Source organism: Amblyomma mixtum, chromosome 10, assembly GCF_055824585.1.
Source record: "Amblyomma mixtum isolate Tamu chromosome 10, ASM5582458v1, whole genome shotgun sequence".
In the NCBI taxonomy this organism is placed as follows: Eukaryota; Metazoa; Arthropoda; class Arachnida; order Ixodida; family Ixodidae; genus Amblyomma; species Amblyomma mixtum.
In genome coordinates, this window is record NC_143021.1 from 181596852 (window position 1) to 181624310 (window position 27459).

The following is a 27459-nucleotide window of genomic DNA, read 5'->3' on the forward strand; positions in this document are numbered from 1 at the left end:
CAGTCGTTGCGATTTATGGTACCACTGGTTAGTCCTTCTTGCCGAGCCCAAGCCTCCCTTCCTTATGTACCGGGCGTGTGAGCGAGACTTTGGCGTGCGTTCTGCGCACTCACGATGTAGACGTCGCTCAGGTTTCAGCGTACAAGCTGCGGCACGAGTTGGTGTACGTTAAGGAGAGACTGAAGAAAAAAAGTTTCCTGACGCCGTCTGTAAAGTTCCATTCGCAGACTGCGACTACTGTTGCATAGGCGAGTGCGGGAATTTCGAAAGACAGTTGAGGGATCAGAAGAACAACGACAGAAATAAGAGTTGCATCTAACGCGGCTGCGGGACACGTGGAAGCCGTAACATAAAAGATCGCCAGGGAAGAAGCGTCCATTACCGGAAGAGAGAAGAATTGCCTGTCACGCAGATATCCGGAGTCCCTGATAACCTAGACAACTGAAAGCATCTTATATCGCTACTGCGGTATTCTTCCGCTTAAGTACGCAAGATGATCGGGGCGATTACTGCAACGCACTTAGGCTTCATGCTTTACGCTTTCCGTTTAGTGAACAAAGCTTCCGTTCGGAAGACGAAACGCCTTACGTTTTAGCAACTTTTACTCGCCGTTCCTTTTTCTTTAGACATGAGCCCACAACTCGACCAGACGAGGTGCCGCCGAATCTTAAATATCTACACTAATGAAATAATATAAAAGAGAAAATTTTTTGGAGTGTATTCCGAGTACCAAGGTCTGCATGACGTATGCAGTGTGAGACGGCATCGAAGAGGCGAAATTGTCATTAGTCGAGAAGAAAAAAAAATCAGGCTTCGCCTTTTTATTTCAGTCCTGACATTGTTGAGATCTCAGTAACGATATCAAGTATGTATTGGAAAAATTCGTCAATTGCGTTTAAGGGTATTTTTCCCGAAGATCTCTCTCAATTTGGTGTGAACTGCTGTCTGTGTGAAACGGCCGCTTGTTCGGTGAGGATGATTCTGAGTACTTTCATGTCATAGTAGTGGTTTACCATGGCGCTCTATAAGTGTGCTTTTATATTTTACTGCATCTTCCGGTACAGTAAGCCTACTACGACCCAGATCAGGCCGCCGAAGAGAATCATTGACGACTGTTCGAAAGTTAGCGGAAAATTGAAATTCTCATAGTGCTTTTTATAGATATCTTGCAGAAGAAATTTATTCTTGCTTGCACAGAAGATTTTAAAGTACAGCCTCCTTTCTGAGTTTTCAGCCTAAGGGTGGAAATTTGGGCTGGTTGGTGCATGATCTGAGGCTAAAAAAACAGCGCAAACGGGGGCTCTACAGTTTTTTCATACGGACTTCATTTGTTCCACCCGATGTGGCAGTGCTCTTCGGAGGTCTGGCACCGTCGGAAGGTCACGCCAAGAGAGTTTGCCGGATTCTTCGTTCAGAAGCGTGGAGACAAGCTCGGTTTTACTCTGACTGCTTGCTAGCGGTGAACCTGAACTGTTCCGCAGATGGATGCGGCCGCAGCCGCTATCGCCAAGATCGTCGTGTAGCCAACCAAACGGCGGATATCCTTGGAAAAAAATAAATAAAAAAAACAGCGTCGTGTCCCTCTCTGCTTCGTCCCCGTTTGCGCTGTTTTTTAGCCTCAGATTTCAGCCTATCACCGACGCGACTACATTCCATTGTGCGCGGGGTTATCACAAACTTCCAACCGCGCGGAGGAGGACGACGTCTTTACATAAGCTAATTCCGGTGGATTTAACCAAACAAGGCGTTACTTAACCAGAGCCTTATAATTAAAATTATTAACACCTGTATGAATGGCGGGTTTGTTCCCACATAAAAAAAGTCTGAAATTTTTCACGCATAGTTTCTCAATACGTTAAACTCAGCGAGAGCTGTAGCCGTGCTGATGGCTATCCTTTGCTCTTGTCTGACACCTACGGTAAATTACTAGACATGCAGGCATTGTACCAACCTGAGCTAAAAATAAAGATTTTAGCGCGCGCGTGATCACGTGGTTAGGTTGGTCACGTGACTGGTTAATAATGATCTACGCGCCAAATCAGGCGGGGAAGGCTCTGTAACACAGTGTCTGCTCTAAAAGTTCTTCATGCATAAGAATGCATAACAGTGCTCGACTAGCGTGGCTGCTATATTTCGCAGGCCTCTACGCAATTTTTTGCGATTAGATCATGTGTGCCTGTGTATACCCTCCCAATACTTATTATAGCCGATAATAGATTATAATTGCCTGACTACGTGCACTGCAGGTAAAATGGGCTCACGTATATCCATCCAATTAACCCCCCCTTCATATGCACATTATTGCTTATAGTCAGCGTCCTGGGTGCCGGATCTTTGTCTACGTTACGCTGTTTTTCACTATATACATGTCGACATTTTGCAACAATTTGTCAAGTCGTCTACCAGCAGCTCAATCGCATACAAACTTGACAGATAGCTTTTCCCATTTGGCTGATTACAGCGTACTAGCGTTAACGTGCGCAAAAGAGCTAATTAGAGTTAGCAAGTCAACAAAAATGGGAGCGAAGCATCGAGTGAAGGTTGGCATTTTAATTTTAAAAATTTAGTGTCCGGTATATGTTGATAATATGAATTATTGTTGTGGTAGCATCACTATACGAGGTCTGTTAGAAAAGTATCCGACTTTATATTTTTTTTTTGCAAATACCTGATGGATATGAAACAAGCGCGCTTGCATCAGGTGACCTTGAACCTCCGTGCGCATTCACGGATTTTTTCCCGCCTGCCGATAGCGTCAGTCGCTGGGACACATGATTTGAGTGAGGCAGTGCGCAGTGCTCTCGTCGGTTTTTTTATTGTAAGGAAAATGGCGGAGCGACAGGAGCAGCGCTATTGCATCAAATTTTGCCAGAAACTGGGCGACAGCCAAGTGGAAACCATTCGGAATATTCAGACGGCTTTCGGTGACGATGCTATGAGGAGCACAGAGATTAAGCAGTGGTACAATTGGTTTAAAGATGGCCGCACATCGGTGGAGAGCGAGCCACGCTCCGATCGGCCATCAACATGCCGAACTGGCCAGGTTATTGCCGAAGCGAACGCTATAATGATGCGAGACCGTCACGTGACTTTCTGAGAAATTGAGGAAGAGGTGGACATGAGCAATGTTTTCGCACATTCAATTATCACCAAAGATTTGGCTATGGAGAGAGTTGCGGCGAAATTCGTGCCGAAGCGGCTCACGGTGGAGCAAAATCAGCTTCGTGTTGAAGTGTCACAGGATATCCTGGATTCCACAAACAGTGACCCTGACTTCATCAACATCATAATCACTGGTGACGAGTCTTGGGTGCACGGGTACGACCCGGAAACCAAATCACAGTCGTCACAGTGGAAGCATTGTACGTAACCAAGACCAAAGAATGCCCGCCAAGTGCGGAGCAATGGGAAACTGATGCTGACTGCTTTCTTTGACTCCCTCTGGTGTGGCACACCACGAGTACGCACTCCACAGGGTCAAACAATGACCAAAGAGTACTACAGGGATGTCCTCCGTTGCCTACGTGATGCTGTGCGGCGCAAGAAACCGGAGTGGAGGTCAACAGGAAAGTGGCGCATCCATCACGACAATTCTCCTGCACATTCCTCGCACTTGATTCAGACTATTTTGGCGAAAAACCAGACTCCTGTAGTTCAACAGACTCCTTACTCTCCTGATATGGCGCCCTGCGACTTCTGGCTGTTTCCCAAAATCGAGAGCCAATTGAAAGTTGCGCGATTTCAGACAAGAGAGGACATTATGGCTGCTACGACAGCTGAGCTAAACTCCATTCCGAAAGGGGCCTTTTCAGAATACTTCCCACAATGGCAGCACCGCTGGGAGAAGTGTGTGGAGTCCCAAGTAGACTACATTGAAGGTGACTAGGTTTGCAACACTCCAGTTCTGCAAGTTTTTTTTTCTTCGGCCAAAGGTCGGATACTTCTCTAACCGACCTCGTATGTGCCATTCTAGTTTCGCATTCAGTTGTACCAGGTGCTATAACTTTCTGGTACATGTTTTGAAGTCTGTTCAAAATTGTCGTGGTTTAGTACCGCTAAGCGCAAAATATTGCAAGGAAGCACGGTTTTTTGCAGGTGGACATCCCCACCACGGACAGACAAGCGCCATGGAGGTGTCCACTGAGCGAAAGAGCCAGTAATGCACTGTTCCGTTCCTCATAAGCAACGGAGTGTAAGCTTTCTGATGGTTTATAAAAAAGGAAACGCGCTAATTCGCTCGATTTTTAGGTGAACGCCACCGCGTACTCACAGCGCGACTAAGATGTTCAGTAATCCAGTGAGCAAGTTACACTTCCTACTCCGAGGCCTCACACACAAGCACACCTCTTAAACCCGTGAAATGCAGCCCGAAGTGCTTTTGCACTAGCAAGGCTGCAATTATAGGAGCTTCTTACATTATTCCTCTGCGGAGAAATAAATTCGCAGATAGAAGAAAAAGTGCTGAGGCGTGCCTTTTTCTCTTTTGGTGTGCTCCAGGTGCGAGCTGTCCGTGCCAGGTTGTGGCAGATATCCTGGGGAGTAGACGCTCTGTCGGTCTTTGTTCCACGCATCCTGGGGATTAGCAGGGTTAAGAGGCCGTGTTGCTGAGCCCGACTCGATACCTGCCCACCCAGTTTCATTCCGCTGCTGCACCAATAGCAAGCGACGTCGGAGAGTAGGTTACCATGCCGAACGGTTCTCACTGCCCAAAAGCAGTCCCTACGCTTCTACAATCTGTCCGTCTTCCTCTTGCACAGCGACGCTTTAGTGAATTTGTATTCAGCCCCTTCAGTGGCATTAATTATCGAAGCTACCGGAGGCCATGCGAGAATGTATACACCGGTTGTTAGTGCCAGTGGAGAAATGTAGCAGCGGTCTCACTGCAAGATTGCACTGCCCAGGAGATCGGTGTCATACGGCAGCTCATAGTGTGCTACTCTTCTACCCTCGCGTCCCGAACGAACTCGCTTGCGTCGCACTGCAGTGCTTACAGTTTTTTCCGCGGTGAGGTGTCCGTGGTGTGGAGAAATTGGCGGTGTCTTTGGCTCTTCTGGGACATATTCGCCGCCTGCGTGAAACATACAACCCGGCAGTAGCCGTCACCGCGTAAGTTATGATGGTTTGCCACTGGTTGTTTGTTCTCTTCGGCTGTCTCCAGTGACAAAGCGGAGCGCAAGGAAGCGCATCCCGCGTACTGTATCAGCTTTCCTAGTAAAAAGAATGGAAGGACAGTTCACGTCAAACACTCTGCCGCCACTCGACGGGGCAATACCCACCATCAACGCGCAATGCTGTACAAAACTACCACAAGTGATCAGTGGCTTTCAGCACGACGGTGTAAGTGGAAGAGGGATCATGTTGTATACATTCGCCGCAACCCTCGGATTCCAAGGGAGGTCGGTTCGACTATTCAAGGGAGGCTGCAGAACTGAAAACCAGGTTATGTAGCCATGTTCCTTCATAATATGTGTCTACCCTAATGTTATCAGGCCTTCCCAGCGGTATACACTGATCGGGGGAATCAGAATGCGGCTGTACCTATTTATAGCCTAATCCACGCGCTGGAAAAACCCATAAAGCTTTGAGAGAAAAAGAACCAGAACAAGGCTGCATTGAAGGACCGGGGCGACACTGAAAAACGACGCGTACACACATCGGTGAAGCCGCAGCATTGCAACTAAAGGTTTCATATCTGGTCGCATGCCCATACATGTGTAGAAAATATAGGGGAGCGGAAGAGCGAAACCTGACAAACGAGACAAATTAAAAAGCAAAACAGACCGCCTACAATGTTACTGCAGCCAAGATAAGGGATGTTGCGACATTTGAGGGCACTATCAGTTCCTAACTGGAACTGTTACAGGAGTAGGTTGATGTACAAAAGTTGAATATAATGAGGAATACATTCAGAACAAAAAAAAAGGAAGGCCTCCCAGAAATCTCATACAAACAAAATCAAACACACAATAACAAACAAGGCAATCATTTTTGGCTAGTCGATAGCACAGCTATCGGGGAAAACTTGAATCTTTTCCAGCGAAGGCTGCGACGTAACCAATTTATCTAAACAGTTCCATTCGTGTATTGTTCGTGGGAAGGAACATGTACTATAGCTTAATGTACTATGACAGAAGCATGAGCAACACGTTTATACAAAACTTATTGACTGTTAGTGCGGGTCACTGAACACAAGGAACATCAATATACAATGTTTAATGACACGTTAGTAACTTGAAAAAATGGCTGTTATTTCGGGCCTAAAACGAGCTGGGTCACGACTATTCACAATGTGATCCTGAAGACAATTCCACTGGATGATAGCCTGCGGCAGGGCAGATTAATTAAATGAAACGGTTCTACCAGAAATGCGCTGGAATCATAGAAGGTTGTTTAAGGACGTCAGGTGCGGTTGTGCTGTACAATATGTTTTGAATATGTATTGAAGAGTAGGCACTGTAGTCTATACTGTGAAGTAGGCAGATTCGGGCAATTTATCTCCCTGATTTCAGTGTAGAGAGAGAGATCGATAATTTGAAGTTAGTTAAGCTCGAGTGACGGTTGTAGTTTCTGGAAATGAAATGCGCAGGATGATTCTGAACCAATTCAAGAAAATTAATTAAGGAAGCTTGATGAGGTGACCAGATGGGAGATGCGTATTCCAGTTGTGGCCGAACAAACGTTTGGTAGGCGAGCCTACGGGTAGTGACACGAGTTCCATGAAGATTACGTTTTAGATACCCTAATGTGCGTGATGCTTTAGCTGTTGCTTTCTTTACGTTAATGCACCAAAAGAGGCTACTCGAGAAATGCGCACAGAAGTATTTGTATGAACACACGTGGGACACTGAAGTATTATTCAGTAAGTAACTGAAAGAAGAGTTCAGATTTTTTTGCAGCTGAATATAGTTAACTTGCACTTTTCGGTGTTAAGGGACATTTGCAATGATGTGCACCAAGCGGTTATGCGATTGAGGTCTCTTTGAAGTTCTAGGTGATGGTAGCAACCTTCGTGGAAAAGTGCGAAAACTTGTCGCTTTTTCTGGCTTCGAGGGAATGAAGGGAAAATAATCTTGCCCGAACAATAGAGGGAGCAGGAAAAAGAAACTTTAAAAACCTCAAAAGCAGTGTTTTTTCTCCGCATTCGGCAATAGTGCACCCACAGCTGTTTTAACTGCTCCCGCTGGACTATGAGAGAAAAAAATTTGGCAGAGGCTTAGCTTGGTTAAGCCCGGTAAGTTGCGAAAGCAAGAGCCCTGGCTGCGCCTGGTTTGCCTGGTGGTGTGTTTTGGTAGTGCTCTTAGTAAAGCTTATTTATGAAAATTTTGCCCATTTGTTTTACATGGAATTATACTAACCACACGAGGGCCCCCACGTGCTGGGAGATTTATGCTTGCCTCGGTCGCCAAAAACGAGCGGCTGACGCTAACGGATGATTGATTGTCTACAAGCTTCCCTCTTCTTTCACTCCCACTTCCTCCCTTCCTGTACGGTGCGGTTCGGGGGTCTACCGAGATTTTCAGAGAATTTACTTCCCTCAAAAAGCGTTGCGTTCAAAGGGCAAGGCATCGCGCCGAGCGGGTGGAGGCGTTCCTCCCTTCCTGTGGTTCGGGTGTCCACCGAGATGACAGAGAATTACTGCGCCATGCCTTGCCCTTTGAACGCACCGCTCTTTGAGGAAAGAAAAATTCAGGGGGCACTTTGACTGTCTAAAGTGCGTAGAGGCGAAAGCGTTTTCCGCACCACTTTTCTTCTGTGGCACTGGTGGCGTCACATGTAATTGAGTACTAATTACTAAGTGACGACAAATCACTAATTAATGGTTAATTACTGATTTGTGCCTGAAAACTAGTTAACTGCTAATTAATGACGCTTAAGCTTCGCCTTTAGGAGTGGAACGCGACAGCGTGTTGTAGCGCTGCCAGGGAGTCCACGGAACGCCACCACCCGTTCGGCGCGATGCCTTGCCCTTTGAACGCTTTTTGAGGAAAGGAAAGGGCGCAGTAATTCTCTGTCATCTCGGTGGACATCTGAACCGCACCGTAGAGGAAGGGAGGAAGTGGGAGTGGAAGAAGAAAGACAAAGATGGCCCGTAATGAAGAAAATCAAAATTGTATTTGAGGAAAGGAAATTACGCAGTAACTGTCTCACATATCTCGGTGGACACCCGTCAAAATTCAGGGGGGCACTTTTTTGACCTAAAGTGTGGTCACTGATGTGTGGTTGAGATGTTAAGCTTCGCCTCTAAGAGTGGAACGCGACAGCGTCTTGCAATGCTTCCAGGAGTCCATAGAACGCCATCGCCCATTCGGTTCTATGCCTCGCTCTTCGGCAAATTCGTTTTTGAGGAAAGGAAATGTATGTGTCTCTCATATCTCGTTGGACACCTAAACCTCGCCGGAAGAGAAGGGAGGAGGATGGGAGTGAGCGAAGACACCGTATTCACTAGACGCACCTTTGTTCTTCCCAAACCATCGAGCTGGCATTGCCCCTTTTCTAGTGTATGTCTTTTGAATATGTATTGATTACCACTGTTTTCATAATGGCTTGTATATAGTTCATGTACATAGAACATAACATCACTGTAATAAATACCATGTTGCAGAAAAAAAAAGCTGGCATGGCGGAGTGGATAGCATGCTCGCCTCACACTCCGAAGACTGGGGTTTGATTCCCAAGCTCGACAAATTTCTTACTCGGTTTTATTTATTTATATGGGCTGACTTCAAAAGTTAATTAGGCTAACTGAGCAAGAAGAACTCTAGTTTGGACTAGTTGGTTCATGATTCAACAGGAAAATGGCGCAAAAGACGTGAACAAAAGAGACAAACACGACAGGACCAGCGCCACCTGCTGGTCCTGTCGTGTTTGTCTCTTTTGTCCACGTCTTTTGCGCCATTTTCCTGTTGTAACTGAGCAATTAAGCAATTAAATAAGCTCAGTCCCACTTACTTGGAGCATCACTATACGATCCCTTCAATTGGTTGCCTGGTTACTAGGAGGAGGAGGTAAACTTTATTAAAGAAGAGGTCTTAGGCGCGGATAGGGGTGATGTTCCCCTCCCCGCGGTGGGCTCCTCTTCTAGGCCGGACGCCAGGTGGCCGACCGACGATGTCGTTCGGCGACCTCTTCGGCTCGCTCTGTGGCTCGAAGTTGAACCTCCGGGTCCGAGCTGAGCAGCGCGGCCTCCCACTGAGATTGGGTAGAGAGCTGCAGACTGTGCGATGGCTTGTCTTGAGTACATGAGTATAGGATGTGCGGTGTGTCTGCCTTTTGGTGCCCACAGAGAGTACAGACGGGGCTGTACTGCTCCGAGAACCATATGGAGTACATGTATGGATTAAAGAAAGTGTCTGTTTGGAGCTGCCGCCAACTGACTTGTTGTGTTTTACTGAGGGATTTATGTGGTTCTGGGAAGATCTGTCTTTCTTTCTTGAAGTGGGTAGTAATTTCTTTGTTGTTGTCATTCGCTCCTTGGCCGACCTGAGCTCGGGGTAGCGCACCTCCCGGTTAACCACGAATCCTCGGGCAAATTGGTGCGCCGCCTCGTTTCCAGGATGGTCCGAATGGGCGGGGACCCAGATCAATGTTATCTGGCGGGTATTGGAGATTTTTTGTAAAATTTTGATGGCTGCTGAGTGGGCGCTTCCTTTTGCAAAATTTCGAATTGCTGTTTTGGAGTCACTTATGATGTATTTGGCAGTGGTGGAGGTAATGGCTAAAGCTATGGCAGCTTCTTCGGCCTCCTCCGGAAATTTTGTTTTATCTATTGTCGCCGATGCAAGGGGAGAACCTCGATGATCGACAACTGCCAGAGAAAAGGCGTCTCTGTCCGCATGTTCTGCCACGTCCACGTGCGCCGTGTCTTTCTGAACTGAAAATCTTTCGTGAAGTTTTTGTGCCTTAGCCTTTCTTCTGTCCGTATCGTAGTGTGGATGCATATTTTTGGGCAGAAGAGGGACTGTTAAGTGTTCGTGCACGTGTCTTGGAATTGGCAAGGTGTGTGTACGGATTCCTTCGTATTGTATTCCTGCTTTCTTTAGGATGAAACGTCCTGTTTCAGTGCCTGATAGTCTTTCATATTGTGCAATGAGGTGTGCTTCTATCATTTCCGCTAAGGTGTTATGAATTCCTAACTGTAATAGTTTTTCATTTGGAGTATGACGTGGGAGGTTGAGCGCAATTTTGTAGGACTGTCTAATTAGAGAATCCAGGTCGTCTCTTTCTCTTACTGTGAGGGTGACGTATGGTGTAGTGTAGTTGACTCTGCTAAGAACGAAGGCTTGTATTAGTCTCCTGGTCTCGGCTTCTTTACAATCGGCCCCGTTTGAAATTCGCGCACTGTGACGTCACGACAGTTTCGAACAACTGAAAAGCGTGACATTTCTGTCGACAACTGCTGCTTACAACGATGAGACATTAAAGGCATTCGCCTTAAAATCCCGCAGTAATTCTCTGTCATCTCGGTGGACACCCGAACCGACCCCTAAGCGCGCCGCGCGCTGCAGGAGCGGGAGTTAGGCCGCGCTTGGTAGCTGCGGCCTCGCTACGCGACGGCGCGAGTTGGAGCCCCACTCTTGCAGCTGTGACGTCAGACCGCTAAGCGCGCCGCGCGTGGCAGGAGCAGGAGTTAGGCCGCGCTTGGTAACTACCGGCCTAGCTACGCGACGGGCTGAAAGTGCAAGCAGTATTGCTTTCGCAATAAAAGGAGTGGGGAGGAAGGGGAGATACCCGAAGGAATGCTTCCCGAAGGAATGCTTGCAGAGTAGTAAGCTTGTAGTAAGCTTACTACTTGTAGAGAAGCTTGTAGAGTAGTGAAAGTAGAAACGAAAAAAAAAAACATTTGGCTTTCGCGAGATCAGATGATAAGCCAAATGGGGGTGGAAGCAGCGACACAAATGTGGCTTGCAAAACGGGATGGGACCTCGGATGACGCGGTCAGTGGTGCTTTTTCTATTTTCGTAGTCCTCTCGCCTTGGAAAGATGTGAGGGTGCAGTGGCTTTCGTTAATGCCCCTTTGCACTGTGTCAATTTTAAAAATAAATTACGATTCTCGTTGCTCATTCTCGCGAGCGTTTTTAAAGCCAGTCTGTAGTATTGTTACTATTGTTAGTATTGTTACTGTTGTTGTGTAGTATTGTCAAACTCGACGACTTTCTAGTGGAGGTGTTTTGAAAGGGGGAGTTGGGGAGAGATTTAGTATGTAAGTGGTGGTTAGTGAACCTGAATGGGAAGGAATTGTCTGTTTGGCTTATATATTGCATTCGACAGCCGCCACACTTGTGTATGTAAACAACGTTGCTGGAATCGCAATTTAAATCTTCCAGAATAGAATGTTTGAATTTTGTATGGCTGCTTGTAGCCAGAGCCGTGGTTTGCATCTGTTTGCAGACTGCGCACCGGGTTTTTGAGCATGGTAACCAACCCAAACCTCTCGGTTTATTGACTTTCGAACGGAAAAGATGGTTTTCTAAATTTTTTGGTTCTATATGTTACCTGTTGTGCATGCTACCATACGTTACGTTGTAACCATGTTATAAAGTTGAACGACAACGATATACCGCCTTTTTTATCCCATTCCACTACCTCTAAATTTCGCTACCGGTGCTCTGCAAACTGACCTACGTTCGGGGGTATATATGGTGCGTGTAGTCTAGCCTTGAGAGAGTTTAGCAGCGCCGTCCTCGGCCATAACCGAAGTTGTGGTATGTCCTGTGTTACCGCGAGTGCCACGTGAATCGTTACCGAATGGTGAGGGCGAAAGCTTTTCAGGAAGCCTCTAATGCGACATATGGAACAAAGAATAGAGCCGAGGCTCTTGTCAGACTGTTCTGCAGACAGGGGAAGGGAAATGAGGGGCTGGTTATGACGTTTTCCTCAAATTTTTAGCTGCTCTGCGGATCATTCACATTTTTGTAAAAACAATACTGAAGTTACAAAAGTAATCACATAAGCAGGACGTGCTTGTTGAAACTAGCTATGTCCTGCCTATCTCGAAATATGACGATCCGGCTTCTTTCCTCATTCGTACAGTTTGCTATCAAGTTTACCTACTGTGAAAGAATTCGAAGGGTCTCATACTGAAAGAGGAGGAGTTATTGGAGGAGCATTTTATTTGTTTTAAGAAGGTACTGTGGAGACGCAGACTCAGCATAGTTCCCGCATGGTGCTTGCTGTGAACTACTCCATATAAAGCGGAATAAAAGAATTCCTATGCACGCAGAACAGGTGGTAGCGATCCAGTTTCTTTCTGCGGCATATGCATTCTCGATTGCATGGCCGACTCCACTGCCCAGGGAGACACTAAAAGGACATAACGAGAGGATGTGTTCAAATTAGGCGCAGTGTGTTTTTCATATATTTGAAGAAATATATTTATCTAATAGATTTGAAACCGTGACGGCGTCAGAAATACTTATCTTAAGAAAATGATTACCTTTCTTCGAAAAACCTGCAATCTTACCGCCCCAAATATAGCTCTTGAGACAGTCTCATGACTTTACTGAACACATACGCATTTTTCTTCAAAGATAAAATAAGCTGGTATAATGCTTGTAATATTAATTTCTTCTGGTCATCACAAAATACATGATGATGGTAGGGGGACCGATTTAACAACTGTCTTTTAACAGGCTCACAAAAGCGAAAGGTCCCCCCTTTCCTTGTTTAGGAATAATGATCCGGCGCACCTGCAAGACAGTGCTGACAGCGGCATCGTCCAATTGCTGCGAGACGGCAACCGCGCACGCTTTTTTCATTTCAAACGTGTTCGTGATTAGTACGGTAGCGCAGGAGTGCAGTCAAGCAGCTTTCGTTGCGTATTTTGCAGGCATTGTTGACATGCCGGCAAAATGGACGATGTAGAGGACACGCTGCTAAAAAAACCTGGATGCGTTGTTTTTAACACCATCTACAACTCTCCGAAACACACTTTACCGTGATGTGAATACTGAAAAGTTTTCGTGAGTTATCGCTCGTACCATATATTTAAGCGAAATTTAAAAGTGCTCTGGAATCTCAAACGATGAGAATATTCATTTGTTGGCACCCAGCTCCGGCGTACAGCTTTCCTTAATCCTTAGCTCAAGTTAACTGAAACATCGTAAATATATTTTCGCAATCAGCTTGTTTATAGTTGTCTGCTGTAATGCCCTGCGGGGCGACGCAGTTAACTAATAAATAACTAATAAATAAAAGATAAGTGCCAATTATTTCATCCAATGTAATTTGCTTAGCATTTCGAACCGATTCGTCTAGATTGTTCAGAATGCAATACGTATCATCTAAAATAGCATTGGCATCTCGCCAGCTAGAACAAGCTTGTATTGTCAGCGTATTTTACATATTTTAGGAAGGGATATAGAGAGATATTCGCGCTAATCAATAAAAAAAGAGCAGTGGTCCAAGTATACTTCTGTTCGGAACACCTCGACAGGCAGGGACGCTTCGTGCCCGTGGACAGTGCAGCTTTCAAGCTTGCATAAAAATAACTGATTATTTACAAGCTAAAAAGTAAACGTGAAAGAAATTATTATGATTATAACCAAATTGTTTTGGTCGAATTGCTTAATAGGGATTTCAGCCTCGACCGCGCGAAGCCTTTGAAAGGTATTTTCTAAATGTAATATATGATTTATTAGGTGTTTTTTAGATTCCAATTTTTGAATTCTTGTGAACAGCTCGATAACATCTATAAAGATGAAAGTATTGCTACTGTGCGCTAACTACTTAGCTAATTTTTATCACCGTTCTTAAAAACCACAGTGTGGGAGCACAGTGAAATGCACAGTGCTGTGCACTAGTCTCCTTATTTGTATCTGGAGTCTGAAATATCTGTCTCTGCTTAAAAGACATCGCCTTTTATATAAAAAGAAGCAGCTGTGACATCCCACGTTGCTAGCTTAAAATGCTCCGTCAAAACACACCTGTGCTTTAGGACCGTAGACATTTTATGCTACCCACTTTCAGATGAATTCGGCTGCAAAATCGGGACTGCCGTTCGTCCTCATTTCCCTTCTTTTGTCTTTATTAGCTTTTTTTTTCAGTCAAAGGAGCAGCCTACTTAGTTTATCGCGTAGCCACTTAGGCTCCAATGGAATGGTATTTGCCCAAAAAAGCAAATACCTGTCTGTGGCCCTGAGAAACACTGCAGAAGTGTTCAAAACAAAAGTTTTTCACATGGCAGCCTCGCTCTGCAATTTTACGAGGGTAATCCCAAAAGTAAGGTCTCCAAAGGGCTGCGGCCGCAGGAAAACTATTTACGTGGCTGCTCGCCATTCTGCTGTGTTCATTGTTCCCCGCCTTACAAACCAGCCATGACTCAGCGCGAAAGGGATTGTCAGTCTTGGTACAACAGCTATTTAAAATGTAGCTCCCGTTGGTCGCTACCGCCAGGTGCGACTTTCACGCAGTTATTCGATTTTTGAACGCAAAAGGCGTTACACCAATCGAAATTCATCGCCAGCTGACGGAAATGTATCGAGAGTCGTGCATGCATATCAAAAACGTCCGCAAGTGGTGTAGGGAGTTCGCAGCTGGTACTGAAATTCACGAGAAAGAAAGAAGCGGGAGACCGTCAATTTCTGATGATACAGTCGTGGAGATCGAAGAAATGATGCCGCAAGATCGGAGGATCGCACTCGACGAACTCTCAATTTTGGTTCCTGGCGTTTCTAGTAGCGCTATTCATAGGATTTGATAGCAAAGTTGAAATATCGGAAGGCGCCAACAAGATGGGCTCCGCGAATGCCCACGCACGACCATCAAGGGCAAAGCACTGACTCCTCCCGCGAATTTCTTCGGCCTTATGAAGATGAAAAGCAGACCTTTTACGGTTTGTGAAACCTGGGCATTCCACTTCACACCTGAGACCAAACAATAATCACGTGAGTAGCGGCACTCCTCTTCACCCAAGCCGCGAAAATTCAAGCGAACAGAGTCTGCCGGCAAAGTCAGTCTGCCGGTCAAACGCTTCCTCATTGGCATGGCGGCGAGCTGGTATGATATAGACACACAAAAACTCCCCCAGCGTCTTCAAAAATGCATAGACTTCAACGGCGATTAAGTGGAAAAGTAGACTAATGGTCTGCCTTTTAAGTGATTTGTAAATTGCTTAAAATAAACATTTCTTTCGATTTATAAAAGAACTGCAGACCTTAATTCTGGGATGACCCTCGTACTAGCGTCTATAAACCCTCATATTGGAGATAAGCTGCAGGGAGTGGCTTTGTTATAAGTTATAGATTTTCATCGCAACAAACAGTTAGATATACGCTGGTGCGGTTTGTGCATGTGGCCAGTACAGCAAGACGAACCAAATGTGAGCAAAGGACCAAATATATTGAACATTTAATTAGCTAAAATAACTAAACACTTTTGAATTATTCTTGTAGTGCTCAACACTATATTGAAAAATATAATGCCGACTGCAACTCTGTTGATCCGAGATTTTTAAGTTTGCAAATTAGTTTTGTAGTTGCAAATATTGAGCGTCTAAAATACACTTTTGAGAGGTGGCTTGGTTGCCTTTCCCGCGCTGACTTTAATAAAGCAGCATACCTCGCATTTCCAATACAACAAATATAGACGCTGGTTGCGTATTCTCTTAGCTAAACCAAGCTAACATATTTTCGGCGAGCATACGAAATCCAGCAGTGCGCTTTTATAAATGTCCAACGCAGAAAAACGAAATGAACGACGTTACAAAAACATAATTTGCTAGCTCTTCAGCTAGAGCCGAGTTTTAGGAAACTTGTTAAACTGATCTTGTCTTCGATACTGACGGCCGTCACTTTCGTTTTCGCATTATAATCTTGCGTCCTAAAGCCATGAATTGCAAAATAGAGTATTTCTTCTAGTCGCCTCGCCGCGGTGGCTCAGAGGTTATGGTGCTCGGCTGCTGACCCGAAAGACGCTGCTTCGATCCCGGCCGCGGCGGCTAAATTTCGATGAAGGCGAAATTCTAGAGGCCCGTGTACTGTGCGATGCCAGTGCACGTTAAAGAACCCCAGGTGGTCGAAATTTCCGGAGCCCTCCACTACGGCGTCTCTCATAGCCTGAGTGGATTTGGGACGCTGAACCCCATAAACCAAACCATTTTTTTAGTCTATTCATTTTCAGGTAACTGACCTCTGTAACATACATATAGGCCACCTCCCTACGTATTGCACATGCACTGACCGAGCCCATGCATCTCACAATGTTCGTTAAATAAACCCTGAGAAAATTTTGTCACCCTGCAAGTGTTCTATAACATTTCTCTAAAAATCTAAGGACAGGACGACGGCCGCACCTCCAAGTGCGCAATGGCAGTAATGAGTCTTAAATAAACCGGGACTAATTGGTTTTTTGAAAATTTCAATTGGCAGCCACAAGGCTGATTTAAAATGATGTCAATGAAATAAAAGTGGTGATATTAATGAGATAGCAGCAACCGACTTGGTCTGCAGCGGTGCTTGCAGCATAGTTGCACTGTACCTTTGTCAAAACATTTGAAAGATTAATAGAACCGACGGTTAAAAAATACAAGAAATGGTTACTATTTGCTGGACAGGAAAATTAAGACGTCGAAGTTTCTTGTAGCAGTTGTTACAAAAATAACACCGTTCCTTACGTTTAGTGCACTTCATAATGTGAATATCAACTTCAAATGGCGAGCTTTGCACTTGGTATGGAGCTAGCATCGGTTTTGAGTTTACATCCTTTGCCTATTTATAGAATGGATTTCTTCCACAGTTGCCAGTTGTGACCTGGCTTTTTTCTCATAGAGAAATATCTCCAATATGCAAATGCAGTCGCGCCCGTATAAAATAAACAGGGACGTATAAAATTATCGCTTATAAAGAGCATTCAGCGCGTGTCGTTGAAAATCATCGGAACATGTAGATCTCCAGGATTCCTGGACAAAACAATAAATATTGAAAAATCGTACGATACTTTTATTGAAAAATTGAAGGAAATCGTCTATTCTGCCCGTGTGTAGCAAACAAAAATTTTCGCTCACATCAAGCAGTCAAGACTGCCATGGAAAACAAATAAGGAGCACTTTGACGATAGCAAAAACGTCAATAGCAAAAAAATATAGGCCTTCCGACTGAAGATCTACGATTATATTCTCTGTTATAGCAAAATCTTAAAATATGTGAAAAAATTGCGTTCAGAAAGTGGCTCCCCTTCAAAAATGCCTTTGTCCAAAATGATTGAGTAGGATTTCTTGGCAGCTTTAAATGTTTTTGACTAAAAGAAGAGAATAAGCAATTACCCTGAATGGTTAGCGGGACATTGTACAAACAGTTATCTACTCATATACGAAAATCATCGACATATCTTTCAGACATAACGATTAATGCTAGAATTTCTAAAAAGAACATGTAGCTATAGAAGATTCTGAGGGCGTTAAAAAAAGCGCATTTTTGTTACGTTTATAATCTATTGAGATATAAAAAATATAATTGTCGCCATAAAGATTTAAAACATGTCTCATAATACTGCTTGTTGGTGTGCAGTAGGCACAGCGTTGCGGTAAAGGACATTTTACACATGCTGCTCTTCAAAAACTTGGTTAAGATTAACTTGATATATCTTGCAAGGGTAGCGTTCAAATATTTTTGGAGGACATTTTCGTGCACCATAGAATTCACCGAGTTGTTCTCTGTTATTTATTCTCAAATTCGAACTTTGCAAACTTGGCACAGAGGAAATTACTGCACTAAATTTTGCTGAAATTTAGCTGAGTAAAAAAAAAAGACTCTAACAATCACTAACTTGCTCTGCGTTCTACGCAGCCGTATCTCCTAATGATATCATATTCATTGATGCATCTTTTACGACTAGGGGAACATTACTATTACAATTTCACAAAGGCAAAAACCAGCAAAGATTTGGAAGGTGATAGAAAAAACCTTTATTGTAATTGAGCGAAAGCTTCTATTCCCCAGCTGCATGTTCCAAATTCAACACGGTTTCACTTTGGCCTTGAGCCAGGTTTCACACACCTGACGGAATGCCACGTGATTGGCCGCAGCTGGAGCCGACCTCCGCCTGCGCCGCTGCGCGAAACCATAGCCGTACCACGTGACATGACACCGTCATTAGTCGTATATAGCGCATGTATCACCGCGCTCGCTTTAATCGGAGCCACAGGGAGAAGCTTTCGCTCGTCTCTTTATATATAACCGCGTTAAACCCCAGCTATTTTGTATGCTGTGTTCAGATATGCTTGATTTTACAAATATTCATGAGCCTTATAACCATGTTGCAATATATTGTTCGGTTATTCTAACAATGATGTCCTCTGTGCCTTGTTTATGAGACAGCTTCCTCAGTGATGGGCTTTTCGGGCACAACATCTCTACAATTCAGGACTATTCCATAAAGTCTTCTTAGCTGTCTTAACAGGTTAAAGAGTCACATCGCATTTCTATTAGCTTCATCTGTGTGCGCCTTCTCCGAGAACCCTTAGCACACACTAACGCTGCATATCTTGCGACCCGAGTTATGCTACACCAAATGAAGCGCAGCTCAGCGCCGAGAGCTCAAACTGCTATGTAGTACGTCTTGGAAAGTTCACCAGGGATGGGACACAAAGTCGGCAAGCTGATTCATTAAGTGAAGTGCTTAGTTCATACACATTTAGATACTGGAACTCAAAATGAATCTACCTCTACTTTCCATTTCTTCGCAAGGCACCGCAGCAATTGTGTATACGTTATGTCTCCGTTCTTTAAATTCAGGAGACATACCTCAGCTTTCTTACTCTGGTCTAAACTGACGTGGTAATGCACATGACGCAAGGTGTTTTTTAGAGTTATTTTGTACGCTAAAAGGATGTGTTATACGCACCACACCTTGACAAAAACGCATGCTTGGACGTGGCAAAAACTCTGGACCAAATCCTCCTCTGCAAGGAAGACAAGGTAACAAAGCTTTTATATACAACTGGTATTGGCAGGTGTTAGTTCGTCCTCTTTGTTTGCTGTTCTATTGCTATTACTATATATATTTGCGAAGATCTTCCATTCCGAAATTCTTTACCGAGCTTGCGCACATTTTCGCAGTGTAAATTGTTATCTGCTGATAGTGTGAATGAGAAAAAGAAACAAGGCCAATATTTACGGCACAAACCTTCTTGCTTGTATTGTTATTTTCTAAGCTTTTTCTTTAGACGCGAATATCACAAAATGTTGTTTTCTATTTTTCCACTTACGCTTGCACCATGCATCCGATTCGACCCCAAAAGAAGCATAGTGTCCCTCTTTACAAAAGAAGCAGGCAATCAACAAACAGCTTCGAGTTCTTTTGCTCAACGTAAACTGCCACAATATGTGTCGTATGCAACATGAGAATATTATATAAAATGTGTCTTTTTCGGTGAAGTTGCGGTAGGGTACTTACTCGGATATAACAAACATGGCAGCCAAAAAAAGCAAATAAATCCTACGGTGGGCCATATTGACTTGATTTGTAGAATAATAGTTCACGGTATCAGAAAAGAACTTCCAGGATACGACACTATCTCAGCTCGATATGATCACCAGTGGTACGTTCCGCTGGAAGACTGATTATACTTTCGTTCATTGTTCTCTTCAGTAGTGAAGCCTCTAATCTCTTCGTGTCTTTCAAGCGAAATGTTCTATATGACGAATCCTAAATATTTCAAACGCTTTTCATAAAGATCATATAGAGACCATAGGCGACATGCAGGCTCAATATAGACTATGAGTTGGCATAAGATGACATACGGGCTCCGCATGAAGTCATGAGCACCAAATCGAAACTATGTGTAAGAGATATAATAACCATATGAAAAACACATTATAAAATGTGACATTCCTAGCATATATCCATACCATATAAACCGCGTATTTCCATAATTCCATGTGAGCTGTTCTAATGAAGATGTGCGGTTGTTCAGTGTCTGATTAACATTTTACTCCCAGGTGTGAAATTTGAACATGAAACTAATTTTTTATTTTCTTTGACTGTACAGCCTACGTCGAAACTTTGGTATTCGCATACTGAACGTTGAGTTTGGGAGCAACTCGACTGTTTTATTTATTATCGGCTTATTTCAAGACTTCGAAATATTACAACTAAACGGACATATTTAGCGGCTATTCACAACAAAGTGCTCGAGGAGCCCTTTCGCAGGGAAAAAAAAAGTATAAATAAATCAGTGAGAAGGAAAATGATGAAAACTCGTGCGAGGGTTCGTGAAAAGAAAAGAAGAACGAAAGTCTGTATGTCTCACACTGCCAGCGCCTTTTATGAAGATGTTCTGTTTAAAAAAAAAACTGGCGTATGGCAGAAGCAGAATATAAGCACTGGCGATACTTATATCTGAGAGCGTCTTAAATTACAGCAGCTGGCGTAAGAGCAGTCCCATTCTCGTTGCAAAACATGCGGGCACAGGTTTTCGAATGTTACAGGGTGGCCAGCAAGTCCGTGAGCTGCGTACCAAGAGCATGCTACGTATGTTGGACCCGCCACATGTCTTTTGCCTGCAACCTGCAGGCTACGTCTCGCATCTGAGAGGTCTTTCGAGCTCGGGAGCATGAAGGGGCATGAAGCAAACCCAGGACTAATATACCCATGGAACTCCATGCGTCTAATTGGAGATTTTATTCGGAGCAGTTAGTATCCAATCCTGAGTCTGCACTCTGCATTCATGCCAGATTTCAGTTATGAAATATAGAGTTCGAATGGATTCCCTCGGGCCAGGGAAGTTCATATATGCGTGACAAAAATTATACTCCCCTTATATTGTAGAAAATTAAAAAAAAATAGACTAATGTCTCAATGACGCGTCTCCTCTTCGGAGCCTCTTTCTTTTTTTTAGTCTAGTCTGTCAGAAGAGAGTCATGTAATATATAGGGTTTTTTTTATTGTGCGTTAATATGAAGCACCCAGCAAATCTTTGGTTTCCACTAAAAGTCAAAGTTGGTCACCAGTGTGGCACTTTGGTCTAGATGTTGTGACAGATATAGTGATAGGGAGATATAGCGCGGGAAAGACAGAACACATGACTCACAAGGACTCACACTGCCTCTCCAAGCCCCGTATGTGGCTTTTAAGAGCGTTTAGCTTTTACTCATCACATTTCGAGATTTCGTATTGTCTGCTACCACCCTGAGATCACAGCGCCACCCGCGGCAGCAAAACGAAAACAGCACATCTCGCATTGAGACTTCTGTCGCCATCTACTATAGCATTGTAGAAACAACCACATGCCGCTTGCCAATGAAACGTCACAGTCCAATAGAGTGTGTAAAGGATATCAATTCTAGTAAACCAAACAGCTAACGCTCGTTACTTCAACATCTTCCAGATGGCGACGGCCATTTTTTTTCAGTACTGCTTTAGTAGTAGATTTTCTTGCATTTAATTATCTTTAGAAAGCAGTTGCGTTTTTTTTTTGTATTTCTGTGCGGTGCGAAGGACGTTTACACGAGCGATCGAAGTGGTGTAAGGTGGACGTTACAGCTTTCCTGATGTGTGCTATCAAGCTCTGCTCTAGCTTTGAGCTACACTCAAGTGCGCTTGGCTGTGGAGTTTGCATGCTCTGTACGATTTCGTCTTATGGGGCAATGCTTACCATCGGCGAAACGTAAAGAAATATTTCTTCAAGGTGAGGCAAGGCAGGGGCGGCTGCGAATGTGTTTCTCCTTAATGAGGCAATGATGCCTTCTCGCTACTGTGAGTGCGATCCGATTTCCAAATATACCAGCGCTGTCATCTGCCCTATGCCCATCTATTTTGGTTTCCTGGTCATGACGAGTGGTGGGGACGAGTTTGCACACAGTGCCACCTGAGCATTGCACCCTGGGGTCCTCATTTGCCTCTCAATGCGCTAGAATACTCAAGCATGCTCAAAACATTCGGCAACACTACATAAGAGAGCACAGAATACATCACAACTGAATAACGACTTCATAAAAAGACAAGTTGACGTCGGTGGAAGACACCCACCTAGATTAGACACCACGGACTCACCGTACTTTAGTAAAGGGTGCCAGTTCTACGGGAAGAAAACAGATCTATGCCATATGGTGCGTGCGTGCAAATAAAATTCGGAAATCTATAGCTAAACCAAAAACTGAGGGGTGGCACCTCAAACCTGAAGGACCAAGTGTAACTTCTCAAGAGAGCATGGGCAACAGGAACAGCCAATAGAGTCCCGGACTATGAATCCGAAGCACATCAGTGTCTATCTCACACTGTCATATACACATTTTGATCACCCCCAGCAGCCCTAACAGAAACACTGTATAATGATTGGTGCCTTGCAAATAGCTGCGTTTTGCTCCGAGCACTGAGACAGCCGTTCTATTGTGCTCATTTTTATCAGCGATGAAGATGGTCTTCTACGCAGTCGTCAGCATGAAATTGACATAAACAACCGATCCATAGTACCTTGAACCTCTGCACCGAAGCAGCAAGCAAGCCCTTGTTTGGCGCTGAATCATTCAATGAACTGTTTTCGAACAATGCTACCTGTCCTCCTCTCGGTAATACGGAAGAAGGAGACTGCTTTTTAGTAAGCGAGTTTGCAAAATTTTTTCCCGTACCTCTTGCTGCCCCGTCATGAGCCAGAGAAGCTTAACTTTTCCGGCACATGGCTCGTAGCTGCAACTGTGACGACCCTTCAAAGGTGTTTGAGAAAATAATAAAACTTCAACCAAAATCGAATGCTACCGGCGTACTCCGATGCTACCTGAAAAAGCCCGTTTTCCAGCTAGCTAAGCAGTTTTTTTATGCCTCAGAATTGTTCTAAATGTCGTTTTCCCTGACAGAAACTCGACGCTTTGTGTTCATTTTACACGGCAGTAGCAATGGCTGTGTGCTTGGCATTGGACCCTTCCATATTATTATTAGCAACGCATTTTGTTTCAAGGTTATGGAGAGCCCCGTTTATTTCTTTTCCCGCCTGTACATACCACGTGAATACGCTTTTTAAATGTGTTTCATTGGGCCAGATTTTGTGACGGCAGCTAGTCGCGATATTGTCCGTCGCACGCATATTTACTGCCTTCTAATAAATCCCCTAAGAGCTCTGCGCCACCATTGTTGCCTTCCTGGATGTCATCCGCGTTCTTCGCTACGAATGGAAATAACCGTTAATTATTTTATCTACGGATTTAATGCAGAAATACAAAAAAAATCGTCGTTCGAAACTCTAATTTACATAAAGAATGAAATCTAGCTTCGTTTTATAGTGTTGAAACTTCGTAAACGCGAAAGACACCCGCCATTAATCTGTCGTAAACAGCGAAATCTATGAATAGACCGTTGATGTGGCATTCCGGCCTTCATGTTTTTAAGCATTTCTTCCCGGGTAAGTTCCTTGCACTCTTCGTTCATAGTCTGCGTTCTGAATTTTTACTAACTTACACTTCGACTTTGCTTGGCCACGTAAGGAGAGAAAAGCCGCTCGAATAATATTATTGTAATTCTAGAACCTTTTCCGGGAGAAATAGAAAGTAACGAAATCCTGCAGTCAGCACTACAGGAAAGCACATGTTTGTGCATTCAAGCCAAACAAGAACTTACATCATGCGCACTCGTTTCAGCAGATTTTTATGATGGAATTCCGGTTCAGGGGGTTTAACGTCACAAAGCGACTCAGGCTGTGAGGGACGCCGTAGTGTAGGGCTCCGGAAATTTCGACCACATGGTGTTCTTTAACGTGCACTGACATCGTACTGTACACAAGCCCCTAGAATTTCGCCTCCATCGAAATTCGACCGCTGCGGTCGGGATCGAACCCGCGTCTTTCCTGCTAGCCGCCGAGTGCCATAAACACTGAGCCACCACGGCGGCTCTCACGCAATATGGGTATGAAGCGACTATGTACAATAAATGCACCTTAGAACATAACGGTCACAGGCGTATAATAGGAAGAGTTAGGAAGAGCACCGATTTACTGTGATCCTTATCAGAACTTCTCAAGCGACGCTACTGTCACCTTTCCGACACCTCGCGCTGCTTAAAAAATTGATAAGTATTTAACATACTGTTGAGCAGGAAAGTGACGCCAGCAAATCGAGACAGTATTACTTCGTACCAACTATAACGATGACATCTCGAGCGTTCCAGACGGGAACATTTAGCGTGCCCGGATCGAAACCGGAGCATACGACGGGAGTGCCTCCTGCTAGTCCGGCGCTTCGAAATTTTAAGGTCAGTGAGTTCAGTCCTCTTTTTTGCACTTTTTTTTTTGATGAAGACGCTCCGACTACTTGTATTTTTGCGTTTTGAAGGCTTGTTTAAGCGTAATAGTTTTTTCTGTGGTTGCTCATGGTGCATTAAAGCACTGATAAAAATTTAAAGATTGATAATAAATGTCCACATCTGTTAAATTTACATAATTTCACCTATCCGCAAAGTGCTTATTAGTGATTCAATTTACACAGCGGCTGGAAGAATAAACAGATAGACTTTAAATATTTTATGCTGTTCATTACGTCGAACATGAATATAGAATATATATTCTTAACGAGAAGTGGTTATGAGAAAAAAAATGACCAGAAATCTGGCTCGCAAAGCTCTTTCTGCAGTTCATTTCACTTTCTAACATTATAAAGAGTATTTTTGGCCTCAATTCTACGAACGGCTTCTCTATCGAGTTGCTAAGTATTCAAGCTTCAAGCATGAGGATTACAAAAAACACCAAGTACATTTCGAAATATAGTGTTTCTTTATAATTAAGAGTGGACTCGTAAAGTTACGTGGTGATGGGCGCGAAAAACTTGGGCGAAGTTTTGATAACATTTTTTCTAAAAAAAGCCTTCATTTTGTTAGTAGCCCGCTTCAAGCAGCCATTAAAAAAGAAAAGTCAGGATTAGTTACACTCAAAAAGTCACACTGTAACTTCTCATTTCTACGGGATGATGCGATGTAGCGAATTCCGATGTAGCGATGTAGCCTATCTTCAAATATTTCCCTGCGGAAACTGTACGATTGCTACAGAAAATAAGAAAATCACGCAAAAATTCTGCACTAAAGGATTTCAAAGCAAATTAATGACCCTATGGTACAATGCCGCCTTTAGCGCTTTTTGAGAGCACATGAGAAGCGCTTATTCTTCGCGCTGCTTTTTGTCTTTATTAGCAAAACCCACTGGCAAATAAGCTATATTGTTTTGTGCTAAAATTAAAAACAAAGTCGTTTCAATTGGTGCATATTAAACAGCTCCGAGATGGTCACTAATGCGGACACAAAATGAACAAAGGAAAGATGGTTTCAACATGCGCCGTCTTAGATATCAACTGGAGCGTTGAGAATAAAGCAAAATGTTACGCCAGAACAGGCAATGAATTGCTGCACTACATTCTTTACTTCTTTTTTCTTCAGCGCTGGTTGCCATCGGTATACCTCCAGAAAGAAGTTTTCCTTCATATATTCAATGCCTTTCTTCGCGGCGAAAACAGAGGCATTGCTTGCTTTTGGTCTCCTTTTAAATTGAACTCCCTCACATAATTACATGCCAGCGTGCAGGCTGTGTCTGCAATGTACACGGGTGCTAGCAAACGGCGAGGTGAATGATGATTAAAGAATCCAACTTATGCTCAAGCTTTGAGTCCTGCTTGCTATTCACAGTCCTTATTGCTGATACACTGACTGGTCAGGACGATGCAGCACTTGCAGAAAGAAATTGAATAAAGTAAAAAGCCACGGCCTTTCTATCGAGAAAGCTTGTCACGTGGTTTCATCCGCGCGATCTGGTTGACTATGCGCCGTTGACCATTCATCCCATTTTGCAAGATGTTTGCAAAAGAAATTGCAGGGTGGAATACTTTCCCACCACTTTTCTAAGCCCACTGGACATTTTGTACATGTGAGAGTTACGGTCTCTCTCCCGTGCCTAACTTTTCTTAACGAGGCTCCCAACAACGAGCGCGATTATGCTGTCCTGGAAAACAGTGCTACGTAGTCGGAGAACCCACAGTTCGACACTAAAAAAGCCTTCTGCTTGCAGGATTTATAAAGTACTGCTCTTCTACACTTTAGAGCTATTCCTCTTTTAAGAGAGCACTGAGGCGTCTTCACTGAATTTTCGTTAAGGCAAAAAAAATTTATTTTATGGCGTCTCGTGGTAAGTTGGCGTTTCTCTGAAAGCAAATTGCACTGGTAATGCTTAGAAAATTAAGTTCAAAAAATCTCACGCCACAAGATTCAACGCCTGCAGCGTCAACAAGAAAAGTTGCCCAATTTTCGCAGCATCGACATTAATGAAGATGTAGAGCGGCCCGTTAGAACCGTGCACAGCAGAAATTGTTGTGAAGTTACAGCAGTGTCGTTGCGGCATTTGCTTCTGGTGGAGACACCACCGTCTTATTATTGACGCGAAAGCATTGCATTGCTGACGAGGCGGAAACTCAGAAAATCTGGCGTTCCTGTTTTTCACTGCAGACGGTCCGAAAACCGACGTAACCTCCGCAGGAAAGAAAGAAAAACAAAATTTCTCCCGAAGTGGGTTTCGAACCTAGGCCAACGTGACAAGGTCAGCTTTGCTGGAAACCTCATTAAAGCACTGCGCATCGCCACTTTTTTTAAAACCATTGTATTTATTGCACTGAAATTACGTTGTGTTCACGTGAACTATTTACAGAGTTTTTGGAAATGCCACGAAAGACATCGCAAAAAGATAAAGTAACAGAGCACTGTATTGGGCGCGGCAGAACACCCTGTGCGCTAAACAGCTAATCATCGCTGTTTTCGAGCAGGCTTGTGCTTTAAGAGTATGCTTGGGTTTGCCACGCAAGACTTCTACATGGGGCATATTTTACGAGTGCCGCGCGGGACCAGCACGAATTTATTTTCAACAGGAGCCCCTTCGTGTGCATTTGCGACATCTGACCAGGTATCGTCATCATCCCCTGACCAATATTAGTGCAGTGCGTCCATATTCAGTCGTTTCCAAAGCCCTCTGGATGCTGTGCAGTGCGGTGCCTCCGAACTGCATGCCACACCAGATTGAGGAGGTGCCACTTTGGGCAGTACCGAAACGATATATACGTCCAACCATTCCAGGGATAACAAAGAAGACGCACATCCCAACAGTCGGTCTGAAACAGCTGGCGCTGCCATAGATTGAATCTATGTATGGTGACACCCAGCATGTTTTTGTGGACGGATCCGTGACGACCACCTGGTCAGCTGCAGCGGTGAGAGTGCCAGGAAATGCCTTGTCACCGTTAGAAGCTAGTGCATCAAACGTCATCTACGGCAACCAATTTGGCAGCCATACGAGAAGCCGTCCGTTATATTGGTCACCAGTCAGCGCACCTACGGACTATATTCTGCGAATAGATATCGGCATTGCAGTTCATAAAAACTTATATTAAACCAAGGACATACGAGCAGCTGGTTCAACAGATTGTGGTTTTTTTAGCCGTGGCTTTTCACCGCTACCACATAAAGCTTCAGTGGATACCTAGCCATTGCAGCATAGCGGGAAACGAG

The 27459-nt window shown here is 44.2% G+C and overlaps 1 pseudogene; it reads left to right on the forward strand.

Annotated features, from left to right (window-relative positions):
* The first annotated feature begins 2827 nt into the window (after positions 1 to 2827).
* On the forward strand, positions 2828 to 4543 carry LOC149327901 (protein GVQW3-like; annotated as a pseudogene).
* Positions 4544 to 27459: the final 22916 nt, after the last annotated feature.